This window comes from Oryctolagus cuniculus, chromosome 9, assembly GCF_964237555.1.
Source record: "Oryctolagus cuniculus chromosome 9, mOryCun1.1, whole genome shotgun sequence".
Classification (NCBI taxonomy): domain Eukaryota; kingdom Metazoa; phylum Chordata; class Mammalia; order Lagomorpha; family Leporidae; genus Oryctolagus; species Oryctolagus cuniculus.
Window position 1 is genome coordinate 53,551,434 of NC_091440.1, and position 21,465 is coordinate 53,572,898.

At 38.9% G+C, this 21,465-nt stretch overlaps 1 long non-coding RNA gene across 2 annotated transcripts in view; it reads left to right on the forward strand.

The window, feature by feature from the left end:
• LOC103349075 (uncharacterized) overlaps window positions 1-21,465 on the forward strand; it is a 53,521-nt gene that overhangs the window by 22,609 nt on the left and 9,447 nt on the right. For both annotated transcript variants that reach the window (XR_011378766.1, XR_011378765.1), the window contains exon 3: window positions 5,181-5,303. This is a non-coding gene — a long non-coding RNA (uncharacterized lncRNA). The remainder of the gene's footprint in view (window positions 1-5,180; window positions 5,304-21,465) is intronic.

A 21,465-nucleotide genomic window follows, 5' to 3' on the forward strand; every position in this document is an offset into this window, starting at 1 on the left:
AAATAAAGGGGAGAGTGATCCAACATGGGAAGTGAGATACTCAGCAGACTCATAGAATGGCAGATGTCCTAAATAGCACTCTGGCCTCAGAATCAGCCCTAAAGGCATTCGGAGCTGGCTGAAAAGCTCATGAGAGTATTTCAGGCATGGAAAGCCAAGACACTCTGGCAAAAGATCTCTGCGAGTGAGATCCCAGTGGAAAGAACAGGTCATCAAAGAAGGAGGTACCTTTCTCTGAAGAGAGGAGAGAACCTCCACTTTGACTATGACCTTGTCTAAACAAGATAAGAGTCGGAGAACTCAGAGGGCTTCCATAGCCTTGGAAACTCATGACTGGAACATAGGGAGATTACTGATGCCATAGACAGGAGTGTCAATTGGTAAAGTCAACAACAGGAGTCACTGTGCACTTACTCCTCATGTAGGATCTCTGTCCTTAATGTGCTGTGCATTGAGATTTAATGCTATAACGAGTACTCAAACAATATATTTCACTTTGTGTTTCTGTGGGGGTGCAAACTGTTGAAATCCTTACTTAATGCATACTAAACTGATCCTCTGTAAAAAAAAAAAAAAAAAAAAAAAAAAGAAATTATCAATTCCCAACTTGACTCTCACTGGGATTAAACATGACAATAGGTCTGCTCTGATTTCATCATCATTTAAAAAAAATCATCTATTATTTTTCACTTTATGTTTCTGTGTGGGAGCAAACTGTTGAAATCCATACTTGATGTATACTAAGCTGATCTTCTGTATATTAAGATAATCAAAAATGAATCTTGATGTGAATGGAAGGGGAGAGGGAGTGGGAAAGGGGAGGGTTGTGGGTGGGAGGGACGGTATGGGGGGGAAGCCATTGTAATCCATAAGTCGTACTTTGGAAATTTATATTCATTAAGCAAAAGTTAAAAAAAAAAAAGAATAAAATAGTAAGCTATTCCTCAATAGTCAGGACAAGGAGTGATCAAGTCATTGCTTCTCATAGTATCAGTTTCACTTCTACAGGTTTCCTTTAAGGTGCTCAGCTAGTTGTCACAGATCCAGGAGAACATATGATATTTGTCTCTTTTGGACTGGCTTATTTTACTCAGCATGATGTTTTCCAGGTTCCTCCATTTTGTTGCAAATGACTGGATTTCATTTTTTTTTTTTACCTCTGTGAAGTATTCTATGGAGTACATATCCCATAATTTATTTACCCAGTCTTCTGCTGATGTGCATTTAGGTTGATTTCATGCCTTAGCTATTGTGAATTGAGATGCAATAAACATTGAGGTGCAGATAGCTCTTTTATTTGTCATTTTAATTTCCCTTGGGTAAATTCCCAGGAGTGGAATGGCTGGATCGTGTGGTAGGGCTGTTTCTCAACTATATGTTGTATTTGATACTTTTGTTCAATAATTGACTGATGACCCTAGAAAAATGAGATATTATATAAAAAATTCTCCTTGATGATATTGTATACTTACATATTTAGAATATATTCTGTAGTTTTCCTGAAGAAACAGATTGACAAAATCTACAGATCTCAGATCTGCTCACACGGTGCTGGGGAAAATTTTTCTTTTCTTTGGACAGTGAAACAGATTCCAATGAGGTCACATTCCCTGTCTCCTCCTTGTTTAACTTCACATCACCAAGAAAGATATAATTATTATCTGAGGGATTTTGACCAAGATTTTTACAAAAACATGAGATGGGTTTTGTAATTGTCTATATACAAAGCCACCTGGAGGCATATCTTTGCTCCTAACAATTTAAGTAAATTTTAAAATGTTTATCTTGTGTAGATTTCATTGTTAGCAACAACTTGTATTTGAAGTTGCAGTTATTTAGAGATAAAAATAATCTAATAAAAAAACCCTAACATTGATTTGATTATAGGTTTCTGGAAACCAATATAATTATGTTCAGTTTTTTGACTAAATTCTGCCAAATTACTTTTTTTTGTCTGCAAATAAAATATAGTCTTAGTGGTCAACATATTTTAATGTCAAGAAATCAGAATATGAGTAAATATTTGTTTTTGATGTATACCAGGATTATTAACCATATCTCCTTTAGATTTGATCAAATGATTTTTGTAGCAGAAAGGTAACAGGCTGAGCCAGCTCTGATTTCATAAAATCAGGCCACAACATTTGCACTTCAAATGAATAGGATAAAGATTTTTTTTTTCTGCTAGACCTTGTTAGAGAGCCTAGGAATTCCATTCTCTAGTGTTTATTTTCCCATTCTCTGTTTTCTTATCTTGTCTCTTACTCCATTTTCATCTTTGCTCTTCAGCCTCTTGTTCTTTCTCTCATTCTCTGGTATTCTGCTGCTTTTTTCTCTTCTCTTCAGTTTGAATCACAATTATCAGAATTCTTTTGTTGCCAAAAGTGTGTACTTCCCTTCTGGGTTTGAGGCGCTTACCCCAGCCAACACAGAAGGAGGAAAATCTAAAGTCTTTTTTTTTTTTTTTTTTGACAGCTTTTCCTATACCCTTACATTATATCTGATCTCTCCTCTTTCCCTGAGACCTGCATCAATTTACATTTCTCATTATAACTTTCTGTAATTTTCCACTCCTTTTGCCATTCTCATCTTCCCCCTCTGAGTAATATAAATTTTCAGCACTTAAATCAAGACTTTTCTCTTCAAGGCAGTATGTGAACTTTAGTTAATCCTCAGTGCACGTTCCTTTATTACCACTGCTGTGTGAGGTGGGGAGGAGACGGAGACTTTCCGAGCTCCCAGAGGGGTCAATTTGGTGTCTGAACCAGAAGTCAGATAGGCCTCATGCTCAGTTCTTTATTAAGACCGGGAGATAAAGGCTTTCTCTCTCTCATATAATAGTTTCCTGGATTTATGCAGTGCCCTTTTCTTGAGGATCTAAAAACATCCAAACACATTTTGCCCCTAGTCCCACAATGTCCAAGGAAATAAATACTTGCCAATATACCTGTTTGCTAAACAGAATCAGAATGGGTCAAATAGGATTGAGTCAGTGGAACTGAAACCAATGGACGTCTTCCTCTTCCTGCTTTCTTCCCTTTCTATTTGGATCTTCCAGGGAATCTGTGTGTATAACAGAACTATGCATGTGTATTTCCTGCAGTAGATGCTTGCTTCCTTGCCTTGTTGTGTGGTATGCAAATCAGTAGCTCTGGGAGATACAAATCTCACAGGCTGAATGGATTTTCTGTGGGCCAAAGGGCACTTGCACATTAATTGCAAAGCTACCCTGTGACACTTGTGAAGTAGGTTAGCAACTTGCCCAAAGTCACTTTTCTTATGAACACTGGGCCTGAGAGGAGTGTCTTGCTCTAAAAGCCTTCCTTTCACTCCACACTGGCCTCTGATTTCTCCCCACGAGTGAGTCATAGACCCTGACATGCTACCAAATTACTTGCAGTTGCAACTGGCTGCAGTAATTTGCATGGAAAGCAATGGTTAGGCTTAGTTGTTCTGATTCCACAGATGTGAGAATTTCCTCTGGTGTGTGAGTACTCAGGAGACTGGCTCCACCATCTTCAGTAGAAACAGTTATGGCTCTGCCTCTTTTATGTGGCTACAGTCCCAAAGCCCTGCACACATTGTGTAGAACAGCTGAGTAGCAATGAGGGTGATGAGCAATTTCTCCAGTCTCTCTTATAGTTCTGTATTAGTTTCCTGTGGCTGCTCTAACAAGTTACTATCAACTTGAGAAAGCTATGCTAATTCTGGGAGCCCGAAGCCCCAAATCAGTATCACTGGGCTGAAATCAAAGTGTGAGGAAAGACATAAGGCAATTCGTTTATTCGAGTCATAATGCTGGTGAATATTAGTCACAGGAATTTAATACACTCCTGGTGTTTGTTGCAGAGTTCTTTTGTAATAATTAGATAATTTTCTGGTTTGGCACTGTATTTGCTAGGCTATATCCAAGGGTTGTAATGTTAGGATATTGTTTTTGCCAGACCCAAACCCATCAGAATGCATTTACTGCATTTATACTTTTTGACCACCCAGGGAAGGAGCAGTGAAAGAAAAAAGTACTCTAGGGTATGTGTGGATTGGCTTGTTATGTAGGGCTTGGGGAAGATTTTTTCTTTATGAACAACTCTCTTGCCTCTTCTCCCTTCATGTTATATAGCTGATATTTTTAGTACACCTCAGCACTTATATCTTCTCAAAAGTGTGTTACTTTTATTTTTTAAAAAAGAAACTATCAGGGTGGTCTGTTTGGATTTTCACTGTTATTCCTCTCTGTTTGCTAAAGGCACAAACTCTTTTTTTTTTTTCAGTCTCATGGTTGATATAGTTAAAAAAATCCAAAAAACCAACAAAGACTGGATATTTGGAACATTTTGAAGTTGGCTTACAACCCTGTTGGTGAAGTCTCTTAATAGGGTATTATATGTACCCTATCAACTTCATGCAAATATAGAAAAGATTTTAGTCTATTGTCAGGTTTTTGGAGGCAAAAAACTTAAAGGAATAGGTTAGATTGAGGTTTGATAGAGTTCTAGGTATAAAGGGAGAGTCTTATAAATAATAGTCCTAGAAACTTCCTTTGATTTGAGCAAAACAGCAAAACTAAATTTAGAAACAAATCAGATTCACAGAGGCACTTTTGGCTGCTTTTCAACTTACTACTAACCTGCATGGAGATTAAGAAGCACAGACGTCAGCCATTGCTCGATTCTTTTCAGGTATTTTTCCTTTTCCTTTTTCCCTGGGACAGAATGTTGAACATTCCATTTTTCCTGCAACAATGCAAAGCATTCCTATTAACTGGACAGGAAGTCTCACTTCCCTGTATCACTATTCTTAGTCCACTGATACAAGTCCTGTTGCTGCTTCCTCTTTAATGCCATTCCAATTTATCTGCATCGTTCCAAACCATTACCGCACTCTTGGGTTAGGCTGTCATCACATCACATCTTACCGGAAGTATCAGAACAATCTTTTAACTGTCTCTAATTTTGTCTGTTTCCACACTAATAGCCTGTGGTCTTTGTAAAACCCAAATTGCCTGATTCCTTGCCTACAAGCTTTCAGGGCAACCCACAGTCCTCAGAATAAAATTAAAACTCCTTAACTCATTTATCTTTTCAGCCACATCTCTCATCCCTTCTTCCACCATAATATGCATTACAAAAAAACTGAAATGCTTATTAACCCTCATTGAAATGCTTTCCCTCCTTTTTCAGATACTGTTTCATCATGAGGAAATCCTCTCTGTTTTCTGATTCCTTCTGCCCATTCCTGTGCCAGCATTCCACGACCTCTACTTGCAATTCAGCAACGATCCTCACTAAAGTCCCCTGCCCTGCGTGAGATTATATTTTCTTTCTATCTGCTTCCTCAGTTTAGTGCTTATTTCACCTTGATCTGTTCTTTTTTTTTTTTTTTTTTTGACAGGCAGAGTGGACAGTGAGAGAGAGAGACAAAGACAGAGGTCTTCCTTTGCCGTTGGTTCACCCTCCAATGGCCGCCGCTGCAGCCGGCGCACCGCGCTGATCCGATGGCAGGAGCCAGGATCCAGGTGCTTTTCCTGGTCTCCCATGGGGTGCAGGGCCCAAGCCCCTGGGCCATCCTCCACTGCACTCCCTGGCCATAGCAGAGAGCTGGCCTGGAAGAGGGGCAACCGGGACAGAATCCGGCGCCCCAACCGGGACTAGAACCCGGTGTGCCGGTGCCGCAAGGTGGAGGATTAGCCTAGTGAGCCACGGCGCCGGCCAAGGGATGTGTTTTGTTAGCCACTGTGTTCACTTAACAGGGATGCAAGGAATCTTTATTAACTGAGAGAAGAACTCCAGTCGTAAGAGTTTGTCATGAAAATGAGAATAGACAAGGAAAAGACAAAATAGAAGCTGAATGGAAGTGTCAGCTATGTTTCATATTTGCTGTCACTGAGAGGAAGCTTAATTTTCTTTTTTCTGCTTTCTTCTCCAGAGAAGCAAAAGTGTTATCAGCAGCCCTTTGCAGACTAAAGCTTCTTGTTATCTTCAACTTTCTTATATGTAGTACTCTAAATTGGTCTTAGCAAGTGGTATCTGTTATCATCAAAAACCGTTTTTTCAGCTTTAACTCATGTAAATTAACTATAATGATTTTCTTTTTAAAAGTATTTCATGGTTTCTCATTTACTGCTGTAAAAAATTTTAAAGGGGCTTTTATTTTTATACTTTAACTTGCAAACTTACAAAAGACAATATTAAAACCAGTACTTCCATGTAGGACAACTCAGTGAAAATGGAACAGTGAGTGCACAGAATCTACTGTATGATGGACATACGACAAACACCATTTAGCTGCCATTAATAAGAAACTTACTTATTGAAAAAATCCAAATGCTGGCCTTACCAGAAAAATTTAACGGTGTTATTTATAACAGTTATAAAACTGAACTGTTGAAACTAACTCACTGAAAAGTTTTGACCTGCATTTACATTCACACCTAAATGAAAATGGAAGAACTGCCAATATCTGATTTCTGTCCTTTATTTTTCTTTATTCTTTTTTTAAAAAGATTTATTTATTTTACTTGAAAGTCAGAGTTACAGAGAGGCAGAGGCAAAGACAGAGGCAGAGAGAAAGAGAGAGAGAGAGAGAGAGAGAGAGAGAGAGAGAGATATGTCTTCCATTTGCTGGTCCATTCACCAAATGGCTGCAACAACCGGAGATGGGCAGGTCAGAAGCCAGGAGTCAGGACCTTCTTCCTGGTCTCCCAGGCAAGCGCAGGGGCCCAAGGACCTGGGCCATCTTCCACTGCTTTCTCAGGCTGTAGCAGAGAGCCGGATTGGAAGTGGTGCAGCCAGGACTTTAACTGGCACCCATATGGAATGCCAGCACTTCAGGTGAAGGCTTTACCTGCTACACCACAGTGCCAGCACCATCCTCTATTTTTCACCCATAATTATATGTTTAGTTTCTTTTTGACTCTGTGTGGAAAATATCTAAATGTTCATGACTGCCAATAGCAGGAAGAAGATAATTTTTTAAACTGAAATGTTTCCTATCATAGTAGATTCTTAGACAAATTCTCCAGGTATGTGGTATGTTAGCAGGATTTTTGGCATAATTATTATGGGTTGGCATCATCAGATGGGAGGACTTGCTTGCCTGCTCTAAAACATCCAGAGCTAAGCTCTAGAAGCACAGGTCTGTTTTGAAGTCTTGAGCAATTTCCTCACACCAGTTGCTGGAAGGGGAGTTTGGGAATCTGGAGTTCTATGGACTAGTGGTACCATCTGATTTCCCTGTGTGCCACAAAACTAGGACTGTAACAATGAGGTTTCTTTACCCTTCCAATAGAGCATTCTCTCTTGCTAGCAGCTCATGCAGTCCATGAATTCCGTATGTTTTACCATGAGTTGATTTGCAGGCTGTAGGTGCTGTGGTATAGATGGCTTTGCACTCACCCTGAACAGGGAGAACTAGAGGCAGTGCTGATGTTTGAGGCAGATGCTGAGAGATGGCAGTGCAGCAGTAGCTTTTAACACAAGTCAGACCTTTGTGTTTCAAAAAAAGCTACACTATAGTTTAGTATTTGCAATGCTGTATTTTGTGATTGTGAACACAGCTGTGAAACGCAGTTGTCTGGGGAGAAGGTGACAATCAAACAATGTACTGGAGTTAAACGGTTCTCGTCCAGTAGTGTGGAGAATTGCCGAGCACTTTCTAAGTGTAGTCGAATGTGCTCTTGCTTGCTCTGCATAGAGATGTGTTTTATAGAGGACTAGACCCTTTTCTGACTCTATAGACCTTAAGCCAAAGTGAAGAAAGTTAAGTATTTAATTTAAAAAAAGACGTTTCCTAAATGATTTGGTTTCATTCTGTCTCCTAATAACAAAATGCAATTTAGAGTGAATCCTCTAATTATTGAATTGGTTCTGAAAGGCTATTAATTCAAAGTAATCAGCATGGAGATAGAAACATAGATACTCAAACTTCTATCCAAACCAACTATAGATCTATTGAATAATTCTCAATTAATTCTCAATCAAAAACTTGCTATGTAAAGCACTGAGCCCCACTCCTGTCTCTCCCTTCTTTACTCTCCTCCTCTCCCTTACTTTCCTTCTGCTTTCATCCCTCCTTCAACATTTACTCAGTCTAAGTTTATATTATTTAGCCTTGCTTTCAGAGATGAATCCCAGTGAAGGATTTAATATCTATATGTAAAGAAGGAAGGCAAATAACCATTACAAAGCAGTTTGATAAATGCAATATTAGAAAAATGCTATTATGGGAAGAGCCTTCTACTCATCTGGGTCTGTTATTGTGATAAGAAGAAAGGCTTTGGATTAAGATTAAAAAAGGCTGTTCGAAGGAAGCAAGGCATATATTTTGAAATATGGGCAATATATCAGAAATATATCTAACTAGAAACTCGCAATAAAAAAGAGAGCTAAGGCAGTGTGCAAATGTGTGGAGAAACAGCAAAGACTACTCAGAATCCTGCTGGTAGTTTGGTAAACCTGAAATTAGAACTGGTATGAGAGTTAGGTGGAGATTGGTGTGGCTGTGACAGTATACAAAGTTGAAGAGATAGGCAGGGTCAGATGTGGAAATGCCTTGTACTCATCAAAATGAATTTTTGAAGACTTAGATGCATTGCTAGGCATTGGCAATACAAAAATGAATTAGAACAAAAGGACTGAAAATTTAGCAAAAGATAAAGACATGGCAACAAATAATTACAATAAACACAGTATTGATGTGTTTGGGTGTCATTCTGGAGATGCCTGGGAATGCCGGGAAGGCTTTAAGTGGGAGGAGAGTGTGATGCATTGCATTTTAGAATCCCTCAGCTTTAAAAAGAACAAAGTAGAAGGGTGTGAAGTAAGACACTAGATGTCATTTGGGAGATTCTGCTACATTGATGTAGAGAGAGAGGAGGAAAATATATAGTGGAGATAGGCAAGTGGAGACAGGGTTATGATTAATACAGAAGATATAATTGATAAGATGTAAGGATTGCTTGACTGTTGTGGGAGAAGCAAGTACTGGAATAGAAGGTGACTCCATTTTCTGACTTTGGAAATAAAGGCAGTAAATGTATTGTCCTTTTAATCCTATTGTACATTTGGCCAGTGCAGGGCAACTGAGAAAGAAGCTCTTGCCTCTCTCTTGTGAAGAGGATTATTTAATTGGCTTTATCAGAGTTTGGTACTTGCTGACCTTTGAGTAATAGGGATAATAGGGAGAAGTTGTTACTCTCAAAAAGCTAGAACCAGACACGGGAACTCCTTTTTCTTTGTGATTATGTGGAGAGGCCTTCCCTGTATCTTGCCTCTATCCATGTCCACAGAAAAGGCTTCTCTTCTTGGGGGATGTGCTTGTAATCCTTTTTCTCTCAGTTCCATAGGCATCTGGATGTGTAAAGCTGCTTCTTGATGCATTCAGGGCCTGCCATGCAGACACATCACCCTTTCCCCAAACACTTGATCTGATGCAAATAAGAGTACTCTTTGTTAGTCTCTAGCACCAAATCTCCCCTGATGTTGTTGTTCATCATTAGCCATTAATAAAGTGGTGTTTTTACCCTACTTGCCACTGATCTTTGCATGTGTACTGTAAAGGTAGAGGCATAGCTTCCAACTTTTAGTGAGTGATTGAATGTTATTCACTAAGGTAAAGGAATCCAGAGTTCTTTATCCCATATACATTAAAAAAATTGTGTGTGTTTTTTTCTTTTAATTTTTAATTTTTTAAAATTTTATTTAAGGTATACAAATTTCATGTATTTCGTATATACAGATTCAGCAACATAGTGATACTTCCCATATAATCCTGCCCATTCTCCCATACTGCCTCCTCCCTCCTCTCTTAATTTTTACAATGATCTATTTTCAGTTTACTTTATACTTATAAGATTAACCCTACACTACCTAAAGAGTTCAACAAATAGTGATAAGAAAAAAAAACACAGTTTCTCAACAGCAGAGACAATAACTATAAACAATAATTGAAGCTCAAAATGTCAATTTTACTCCTGTATATTACATTTTTGGTATGTTTTATTTATCAGGATCAGGGAAAACACATGATATTTGTCTTTTTGTGAGTGGCTTATTTCACTAAGTATAATGGTTTCCAGTTGCATCCATTTTGTTGCAAAAGACAAGATTTCGTTTTTTTTATATAGCTGAATAGTATTCTTTAGTGTATATGTACCATAAGTTCTTTATTTAGTCATCAGTTGATGGAAGTATGGGTTTATTTCATATCTTAGCTATTGTGACTTGAGCTACAATAAACATGGGGGGTACAGATAACTCTTTCATCTGCTGATTTCATTTCCCTTGGGTAAATTCCCAGGAGTGGGATGGCTGGGTCATATGGTATATCTATTTTCAGCTTTCTGAGGTATCACAATACTGTCTTCTACAATGGCTATACTAGTTTACTTTCCCACCAACAGTGGATTAGGGCACCCTTTCCCCCACATCCTCACCAGGATTTGTTTGTTGATTTCTGTATGAAAGTCATTCTTTTTTTATAGTTAGTATTTTGTTTTAAATTAATTTTTTAAGGAATGCAAATTTCATAAGTACAACTTCAGGAATATAGTTAATCTTCCCACCATATCAGCCCTCCCATCACACTCTAACCCCCTTTCCTCCTCCCTCTCCCCTTTCCAAGCTCATTCTCCATCAAGATTCATTTTCAATTAATTTAGTACACAGAAGACCAGTTCTATGCTAAATAAAGATTTCAGCAATTTGTACACACACACACACACATAAACATACCCCAAAACAACTGTTTGAGAACTGGTTTTACAGTCAAGTCTCATAATACAACTCATTGAGGACAGAAGTCCTGCATGAGGAGTTTGTGCACAGTGACTTTTGTTAACAATTAACATTCTTATCTGTGATGTCAATGACCACCAGCAGCTCTTGAAATGAGCTTCCTAGGTTATAGAAGCCTTTTGAGTTCACAAACTCCGTCAGTATTTGGACAAGGCCATAAGCAAAGTAGTTCTCTCCTCCCTTCTTTGATGGCTACTTCTTTCCACTAAGGTCTCACTCACAGTGATCCTTCTTGTAGAACATTTTTTTTTGCCACAGTGTCTTGGCTTTCCATGTGAAATGCTCTCCCAAGATTTTCAGCCAGACCAAGAAACCTTGAGGGCTGATTCAGAGGTCAGGGTGCTACTTGAAACTATTGTCATTCAATGAGTCTGCTGAGTGGGATGCTTCCCATGTTGGACATTCTCTTTTTACTTTTATCTATTATTATTACGAGACACTTGATCTCTTTAACACTTATTCCTATATATATATGTTCACTTTAACACTTAAAGTGATCAATGTAACAATTAAGGCCATTTTTACCACCAAATTCAATGGGATATGGAGTTCCACGACAAGTTTTTAAACTGTACCCTTAGAAGTAAGTCTGTAGGAATGTATGCAGAACTATACAGCTAAACAATTACAAACCTCCTCCTCCCTTTTTTATTCCCACTCTTATTTTTTACCAAAATCTATTTTCAATTGACTTTATACACATATGATTAACTCTATGTTAAGTAAAGAGTTCAACAAATAGTATGAGGAAAAAAAAGATGAAAAAAAAAAAACAAAGAAAATGAAACTATTCCTCAATAGTCAAGACAAGGGCAGCTCATGTCATCCATTCTCAAAGTCTCAATTCCACTTCTACAGATTTCATTTTAGGTGCTCTATTAATTCTCACAAATCAGGGAGAACATATGATATTTGTCACTTTGGGATTGGCTTATTTCACTAAGCATGATCTTTTACAGATTCATTCATTTTATTGCAAATGAGCGGATTTCATTTTTTTTACTGCTGTGTAGTATTCCATGGTGTATATATCCCATAATTTCATCATCCAGTCTTTGGTTGATGGGCATTTAGGTTGATTCAATGTCTAAGCTATTGTGAATTGAAATGCAATAAACATGGAGGTGCAGATAGCTCTTTTGTTTACTGGTTTCATTTCCCTTGGGTAAATTCCCAGGAGTAGGATGGCTGGGTCATATGGTAGATCTATATTCAGACCTCTGAGGATCTCCACACTATCTTCCATAGTGGCTGTACCAGTTTACATTTCCACCAACAGTGGATTAGGGTACTTTTCCCCCACATCCTCACCAGCATTTGTTGTTTGTTGATTTCTGTATGACAGCAATTCTAACTGGGGTGATATGAAATCTCATCGTGGTTTTGATTTGCATTTTCCTGATGGCTAGTGATTCTGAACACTTTCTCAAGTGTCTTTTGGCCATTTGGATTTCCTCTTTTGAAAAATGTGTTTAAGTCCTTGGCCCAACTCTTAAGTGGGTTGTTTGTTTTCTTGTTTTTGAGATTCTTGATATCTTTGTAGATTCTGCTTATTAATCCTTTATCAGTTCATAGGTTGCAAATAATTTCTCCTATTCTGTCAGTTGCCTCTTCACTTTCCTGTCTATTTTGCTGTGCAGAAATTTCTCAAGTAAGTAATCCATTCCTTAATTTTGGCTTTGATTGCCAATGTGATTGCGGTCTTTACCAAGAAGTTAAAATTGAAGTTAACAAGAACACCTCTGCCAATGTCTCACAGGGTTTCCCCAATGTTCTCAATTACTTTGATGTTTCGGGCCATAGATTTTGATCTTTAATCCACATTGAGTGGATTTTTGTGTAAGGTGTAAGGTAGGGGTCTTGCTTCATACTTCTGCATGTGGAAATCCAGTTTTCCTAGTACCATTTGTTGAACAGACTGTTTTTGCTCCAGGGATTGGTTTTATCTCCTTGGTCAAATATAAGTTGGTTTTAGATGTTTGGATTGATTTCTTGTGTTTCTATTCTGTTCCATTTGGCTATCCACATATTTTTGTACCAGTACCAGGCTGTTTTGATTATAACTGCCTTGTGGTATGTCTTTTTTTTTTTTTTCTTTTGACAGGCAGAGTTAGACAGTGAGAGAGAGACAGAGAGAAAGGTCTTCTTTCCGTTTATTCACCCCTCAAATGACCACTACAGCCAGCGTGCTGCACTGATCTGAAGCCAGGAGCCAGGTGCTTCCTCCTGGTCTCCCATATGAATGCAGGGCCCAGGGACTTGGGCTATCCTCTACTGCCTTCCTGGGCCACAGCAGAGAGCTGGACTGGAAGAGGAGCAACCGGGACAGGACTGGCGCCCCAACCAGGACTAGAACCCAGAGTGCTGGCACCACAGGCAGGGGATTAGCCTAGTGAGCTGCGGCGCCAGCTGATAACTGCCTTGTAGTATGTCTTGAAATCTGGTATTGTGATGCCTCTGGCCTTATTTTGTTGTATAAGATTGCTTTAGCTATTTGAGGTCTCCTGTGTTCCATATGAATTTCAGTATCATTTTTTCTGGATTTGAGAAGAATATCTTTGGTATTTTGATTGGTAACCCATTGAACCTGTAAACTGCTTTTGGAAGAAAGGACATTTTGATGATATTGATTCTTCCAATCCATGAACATAAGATATTTGCATTTTTTTGTATATTCTTCTATTTCTTTCTTTAATGTTCTGTAATTCTCATTGTAGAGATCTTTGACAACTTTGGTTAAATTTATTCAAAGGTATTTGATTTTTTTGTAGCTATTGTGAATGGGATCAATTTTAGAAGTATTTTCTCAGCTGTGACATTGTCTGTGTATACAAAAGCTGTTGATTTTTGTGTATTGATTTTATACCCTGCTTCTTTACCAAACTCTTCTACCAGTTCCAATGGTTTCTTAGTGGAGTCTTTGGGTCCCCTATATATAGAATCCTGTCATTTGCAAATTGGGATAGTTTGACTTCCTCCTTTTCAATTTGCATCCTTTTGATTTCTTTTTTTTTCCTAATGGCTCTGGCTAAAAGTTCCAGGACTATATTGAATAGCAGTGGTGAGAGTGGGCATCCCTGTCTGGTACTGGACCCCAGTGGGAATGCTTCCAACTTTTCCCCATTTAATATGATGCTGGCCGTGGGTTTGTCATAAATTGCCTTGATTGTATTGAGGAATGTTCCTTCTATACCCAATTTGCTCAGAGTTTTCATCATGAAAGTGTGTTGTATTTTATCAAATGCTTTGTCTACATCTATGGAGAAAATCATGTGGTTTTTCGTCTGCAGTTTTTTAATATGGTGTACCATATTGACTGATTTGCAAATGTTGAACCATCCCTGCATATCAGGGATAAATCCACTTGGTCTAGGTGGATGATCTTTCTGATGTGTTGTTGGATTTGATTGACTAGAATTCTGTTGAGGATTTTTGCATCTATGTTCATCAGGGAAATTGGTCTGTAATTCTCTCTTTTTTTTTTTTTTTTGACAGGCAGAGTGGACAGTGAGAGAGAGAGACAGAGAGAGAAAGGTCTTCCTTTTGCCGTTGGTTCACCCTCCAATGGCCGCCGCTGCAGCCGGCGCACCGCGCTGATCCTGGCAGGAGCCAGGAGCCAGGTGCTTTTCCTGGTCTCCCATGGGGTGCAGGGCCCAAGCACCTGGGCCATCCTCCACTGCACTCCCTGGCCATAGCAGAGAGCTGGCCTGGAAGAGGGGCAACCGGGACAGAATCCGGCGCCCCAACCGGGACTAGAACCCGGTGTGCCGGCGCCGCAAGGTGGAGGATTAGCCTATTGAACCACGGCGCCGGCTTGTAATTCTCTTTTTCTGTTGCATCTTTTTCAGGTTTAGGAATTAAGGTGATGCTGGCTTCATAGCAATAATTTGGGAGAATTCCCTCTCCTTCAATTTTTTTTAATAACTTGAGAAGAATTGGAGTTAGTTCTTCTTTAAATGTCTGGTAGAATTCAGCAGTGAATCCATCCGGTCCTGGGCTTTTCTTTGTTGGGATTCAATTTCTGTCTTGGTTATGGGTCTGTTTAGGTTTTCTATGTCTTCCTGGCTCAATTTAGGTAGGTTGTAAGTGTTCAGGAATCTATTGATTTCTTCTAGATTTCCTGGTTTGTTGGCATACAACTCTTTGTAGTAATTTCTGGTGTTTCTTTTTTTATATGTGGTATCTGTTGTTACATTTTCCTTTTCCTCTCTAATTTTTATTGATTTGGGTTTTCTCTCCCCTTTCTTTTTGGTTTAGTTGGTCCAATGTTGTGTTACTTTTGTTTATTTTTTCAAAAAAGCAGCTCTTCACATTGCTGATTTTTGTATTTTTTATTCTTTTTTGATTTCTCTAATTTTAATTATTTCTTTTCTGCTACTAGTTTTGGGTTTGGTTTGCTCGTTTTTACAGATCCTTGAGATGCATTGATAGCTCACTTATTTGGTGCCTTTCCAATTTCTGGATGTAGGCACTTACTGCTATAAACTTTCCATTTAACACTGCTTTTGCTGTATCCCATAAATTTTGATATGTTATGTTGTCATCTTCATTTGTTTCCAGAAATTTTTTTGATTTTTCTTTTGATTTTTCCTATGACCCACTGGTCATTCAGAGCATGTTATTCAGTCTTCAAGTGTTTGAATATGTTCTAGAGATTCCTGAGTTGCTGATTTCCAGCTTCATTCCATTGTGATCTGAGAAGATGAATGGTATGATTTCGATTTTCTTGAATTTGATGACACTTGATTTATGGCCTAGTATGTGGTCAATACTAGAAAAAGTGACATACACTGCTGAGAAGAATGTTTATTCTGCAACTGTAGGATAAAAACTTCTGTAGGGATATCTTAGGTCCATTTGGTCTGTAGTGTTGATTAAATCTTCTGTTTCTTGGCTGATTTTCTGTCTAGTTGATCTGCCCATTGATGAAAGCAGAGTGTTGAAGTCCCCCATTACTATTTTATTGGAGTCTATGCCTCCCTTTAAATCCCTTTACATTTCTTTTAAATAGCCAGGTGCTCTGTAATTAGGTACATATACATTTATAATAGTTCTGATTATGTTGTTAAGGATCTCCACTGCATTTTTTATTTGTTCTATTTAATTCTTCATTTTATTTTGATTTACATTTAAGATCTTAACTTCATGGGAGAATTTTTTTCATGTCTGTATGGATTTCAGTAGTTTGTGCATTTGCTTCTGATTACTTCTGTGTAATCTTATGATCAATTTTTTGAATTCCATTTCTTGCATTTCTTCCATCTCATCATCTTCACAATCTAGTTTTGAAGTGTTGTGTTCTTTTGCGGGTGTCATGTTGCCTTCCTTATTCTTGCTTCTCGAATTGGTACATTTGTTATTCAACATTTGTGGAGATATTCATTGGTTTCTTCTCCTCCTCCTCCTTCTTCTTCTCCACCTGCCCCTCCCCCTCTTCCTCCCCCTCCCCCATTTCCTCCCCCTCCCCCTCCTCTTCCTTCTCCTTCTCCTCCTTTTTTGCTCTGGTGGCTTTTATCTTTGTACTATGACTCTGTAGATAAGTGGAATATCTGCTTTCAGTGAATATCTAGAGGCTTGTAATAGGTGTGGCCAAGGAGCTCTGTTCAGTTCTGCAGAGTTAAGGGTGTACCTAAGGTGACAAACCAGGTTTAGCCTGGTAAATCTTCTCTCTCTCTTTATTTAATCAGAAAGGCAACTTATTCTGCTCAACTGAGCTCCTCTCCTCAAAGGAGACCACCGCCTGAGTGCTAGCCCCAATGGATATAATATTTGTCTGCTCTATCCCAAGGAGTTCGCAAAGTATCTGTGCAGTCCTCAGTGTAAGTTCAGATTCCCCAGCAATGTCTCTCACCAGGTAACCAGGAAGCCCTGAGCATGTGGAGTCTCTCACTGTGACTGCCTAAAGTCCTAGCCTCAGCGTGAGTCCTCTCACACACCCTCAGTTTTTTTCACAGTTCCGAAACAGAATCCTCACACAGTCACAAGCTCCTAGGCCCTGTTAGTTTCCTCACCAGAGTCAGGAGTCTCCACTCATCTGGTTGCAGAGCATGGACCCCAGCTGGTGCAGCTGTTATGTTTGTCCAAAATGGTGCCTGCTTTATCTGCTTGTTACAGAATTCCATTGTAGAGTGATCGGGGAGATATTAACAGTCTGTCCCATCTTTATTTTTCTTCTCTAGTTTGGCAGGTACACTATCCCTTATGGGGCTCCAAGCTGGGTTCCCTCTAGGCTCTTCCTGCAGCTTTATCACCGGTGACTTGGGCTTCTGCAGTCTGAGGTCACCTCACTTTGCAATGTTGATCCAGTATTCTGGATTCTTGAGTTGTGGGTATCCACACTCTGTATGCAGTTCCACCATGTCCCTCTAATTTTGGTAGAGTTTTCTCTGCCATTTTCTCCCTAACTCTTCCCTGAGACTATACTCTCTTCACTTTTGTAAAACTATCTTCTCCTGGGCTAGAGCAGTAAGCTCCCTCCCTACTCTGCCATCTTCATTCTAACTGGGGTCAGGTGAACCCTCACTGTGGTTTTGATTTGCATATCCCAGTTGGCTAGTGATCCTTAGCATTCGAGAGGGGGAGTGGGAAAAGAAGGGTGAATGAAAAAGTGAGGGACAGAGAGAAGCTCCTAGGCAGAGAGACAGGTAGAGAGTGTGTGTGCTCCTATCTGCAGGTTCCCTCCCAAAATGCCTGCAATGACCAGGACTGTACAGAAGTCAGAGACTGGAAACTCAATGCAATCCCCCATGTGGGTGACAGACACCCAACTATGTGAGCCAATTGCTGTTTCTCAGGGTGATAATGAGCAGAAAGCTGGTATCATGAGCAGAGCTATGTCTCAAACACAGGTATTCTGCAACAGTATGTGTGTATCTTGACTGCATCTTAAATGCCCAGGTCGAAGATCCACCTCCCCTTCCTCTTTTTTTGTACTTCTTTGCTTTTCTCAGGTGATAGAGTAGCATCTTACTTCACTGACTCCAAAGGTTGATCATCTCTATAACACTTCCTTCCCTCTCATTACCAAACTGTAGCAATTTCATTATTGAAACAACACTTGAATCCATCACTTCCTTTCTATCTCAGTACTCATGGTTCCGATTCAGGTTCACGTTATCTCTGATTCAGATGACTGCAGAAGTTTTTCAATCAATCTCTTTCTAAGTTTTCAGGCTCTTCTTTAGGGATTTTTGCATATCTGATCACATCACTCTGTGGCTCATATACTTCCAATTCATTGTTTCTCACAAGAGCCACCTTCCACAAATATGATGCCAAACCACATACGAGGTGGTGCAACAGCAATTGGCTGTATGGCAGAACACATGAGGTTGGCTCTGGCTAGAACTAGTTATTCTTATGACCTTTACAAGTCACTTTGGCTACTTTCTGTAGCCAGAATCAGATGTTCTCACAGTTCCTATCCATATGTATATTTCTATGTTCTATTTTCTAGTCTTACATTTTGCAAGTAACTGTTGACTTACATCAGGATACTTGTAGTACCATAAACACACTGTACAATTAGCCTCTCTTCCTGATTTTACTATCACATCTGTTGGTACACACTTTCTATACTATCCTTTATTGAGTTCCTCTGTTGAAATCTTACTCATCTCTCAAGACGCAGATCAAATTTGACTTTCTTCACCAGTCGTCTTATGATATCTTCAGTTGGAATTAATCATTCCTTTGAAAGCAGTCTCAGAATACTCTATTTATAAATCATTTAAAGTATTGGAATTGTCAACATATCCATTTCTTTTTCCCCAATAGACTTTAAACTCCTTAATAGGGATAGTCCATGTGTTTTCTAATTTGTACTTCTTAATCTTGGCACCTAATATGGTAATATATTAGTTAATAAATGTTTGTTTCTTGACTGAATGGGTGTGATAAACATCCTATTCATTAAGGAGTGAGGGTGGGTTTTTAAAAAGTCATCACTGAGGACTCTCGTTTATCAGACTTGACTGATGAATTTCCAAATAAATTTTGGAAGTTTTCAAAAATCAAATTCAGCCTCAAGAAAAAAATAGAGAGAGTGAACACACTCTAATTCTTATATTAAATTCCAAACAAAAATTCAAAAAGGTCCAGTGCAATGAAAGAATATTTCAATTAAGGATGGCCTCTCAGAATTAACACTAATGGACAAATATACTCCATTGTTTGTGTATTCTTTGCAGTGGTTTCATGAAATAACTATTACTATATGTATTTGTACTTTGTCGTCCTTTCTTATTTTTTTAAAAGATTTATTTTAATTATTTGAAGGACAGAGTTACAGAGAGAGGTCGAGACAGAGAGGTCTTCCATCCTCTGATTCACTCCCCAGATGGCTGCACTGCCGGAGCTTCGCCAATCCGAAGCCAGGAGCCAGAAGCTTCTTCTGGGTCTCTCACGCAGGCGCGGGGGCCCAAGGACTTGGGATGTCTTTTATTGCTCTCCCAGGCCACAGCAGAGAGCTGGATTGGAAGAGGAGCAGCCGGGACCAGAACCAGCACCCATATGGGATGCTGGTGCTTCAGGTCAGGGTTTTAACCTGCTGCGCCACAGGGTCAGCCCCTCCTTTCTTATTTTTTGAAAAAAATTCTTTGTGCTGAAATGACCTATTCTTGTGGAGATAAAAAAATTGGTTTGTCTCTATTCCCTGCATAAGCTCTTATTTTGGTGTTGAAGATACTGACCATGTGGGTAATTCCTTATCTTTAAATATTCATCAAACTGGAGTTAGCATACAAAGCTCTAATTTTGTCTTTTGCACAGAGGAAAGTGATTAATTGCTACTTATTCAAAAACTCACTTAATAGAAAGAAAAAGAAACTAACCCCAGTGTGAGACTGTGTCCTCCTTTCTCTACCAGAAATGCTCATAGGGCACTTGTCTGATTTAGGCTTTTCAGATGTAGAGATAAAAACTTCAGCTAATTGTGTCTTTAGAATGGGATAAACACTTGTGTCTTTCTCTGTATTTCAGCCAAGAGGTTCAGTATTGTCGATGATGCTTGCCTTCTGAAATTGCACTTTCACAATAAGAGTAATTTTCCATTTAGGAGCCTCCTGCAGCAGCTGAACCTGGGCAGAGCACTCCTGTCCCCCGTGCTTGATAACTTCGTGGCCTTTGTTGCACTGGGGGTGAGGAAGAGAGGAGAGAAATCTTCTTATATCTTAGCAACTAATTGATTGAGTGGGATTCATGACATTCAACAGACATCCTTATTACTTGCCCTGTCTTGTCCTAAATCCATCTCAGACTACTGTGACATGGAAATGCAGTTTCTTTCTATGGAGCCATTTAAGTAACCCTGCAGTGTCTAATAAGGTCCAGTGCTCAGCCTGTCTTCTGGGATGCTACTGCTTCAGTTTTGTGACCCAATTTGAATGAATGATATGCATTTTGGGGGGATAGGGGCTGTTGTGTGAGTGATTTACAAAAAAAGAAAAGAAAGAACTTTCAAAAGAAAATTTCATTTTAAAGTGAGAGAAATGATGCAGTCCCAAGAAGATTTTGATATGCAAATCAACCAAAATAAACCATGCTGTAAGATGTTTGACATGCACAGTGTCATTTAATGAGGCATAGTTATCCTAGTTATTTGAATGGTTTAAAAATCATTGTTAACGTCTGGAGAGATTGCCAAGTTTTAGAGCCAATCTCCTCACACACTGAGCTGCATATCAGTTAATAAACAGAATAGAGTGTGCTTCCTCATTTTCCTGCTTGGTGTTCTTCCTCCTCTTTCTCCATCAATTTGAAATTCAATTCTCAGTGGTCATTCTCTGAGGATTCGGGAACTGGTACTTTGTGCCAAAGCCCATTTTTCTTATGGTCCTATGTTTAAATATTGGGAATAGGGATATGTAAGTATTTGAGAGAAAGCTATCTTGAGACAGAATTAAATAAATGGTGAGTGGGTGAGAAAAATAAAAGGGGATTAGATTTATCCAGCAGGATGAGAGGAGATGTCACTGGAGGATTTAGTAATAAACATACACTGCATCAGCATCAGCGTCAGCAGTTAGTGACCTAGTAACTGTCCTGGCTACTTGGTTGTGGGAGTAAAAGCATGGAATGCAGAGAGAGCACAAAATTGTTCTGGGGCTTATAGAGGAGGTTGTGTGCAATCATTTATTCACATTTAAAAACATTTCCAAGTTGGTTTTTATTGTTACATTTTGGGAAATTGTCACAATAATAAAAAACTTAAAATTTATCCAAATAGCCTAATCTGTATAAGCATTTTCATTTCCTTTTCTGTATGACTATCAAAGTTTTTATCACATTACCAAGTCAATATCATCTTTCCTGGATCATATAAAATGATTTTCTAGAGGTTCTGACAAGTGGAGTTTGTTTGGAAACATCACTCTTTTGTCCTGCTGTCTGTATTTAATTGTTTTTTATTCCCCTTTGGTGGATCAGAAGATTTGGCTGCTTTTTCTCCTTGAGGATAAAGTGAAAATTTCCAAGTGCCCAGAAAAATAAATGTGTTCCTGAATAGATGGCCAGTATAATAGTGCAGCTGAAATTATTGTTTTTTTATGGTTATTAATACTGAATTATGCTGGTAAAATGGCCTAAGATCCTATGATGAGAGGAGCTTTGTAAATATGAAATCACAGTGTTAAACAACAGCTGCATCTTCAAAGGATATTGAAAATTCACTTAT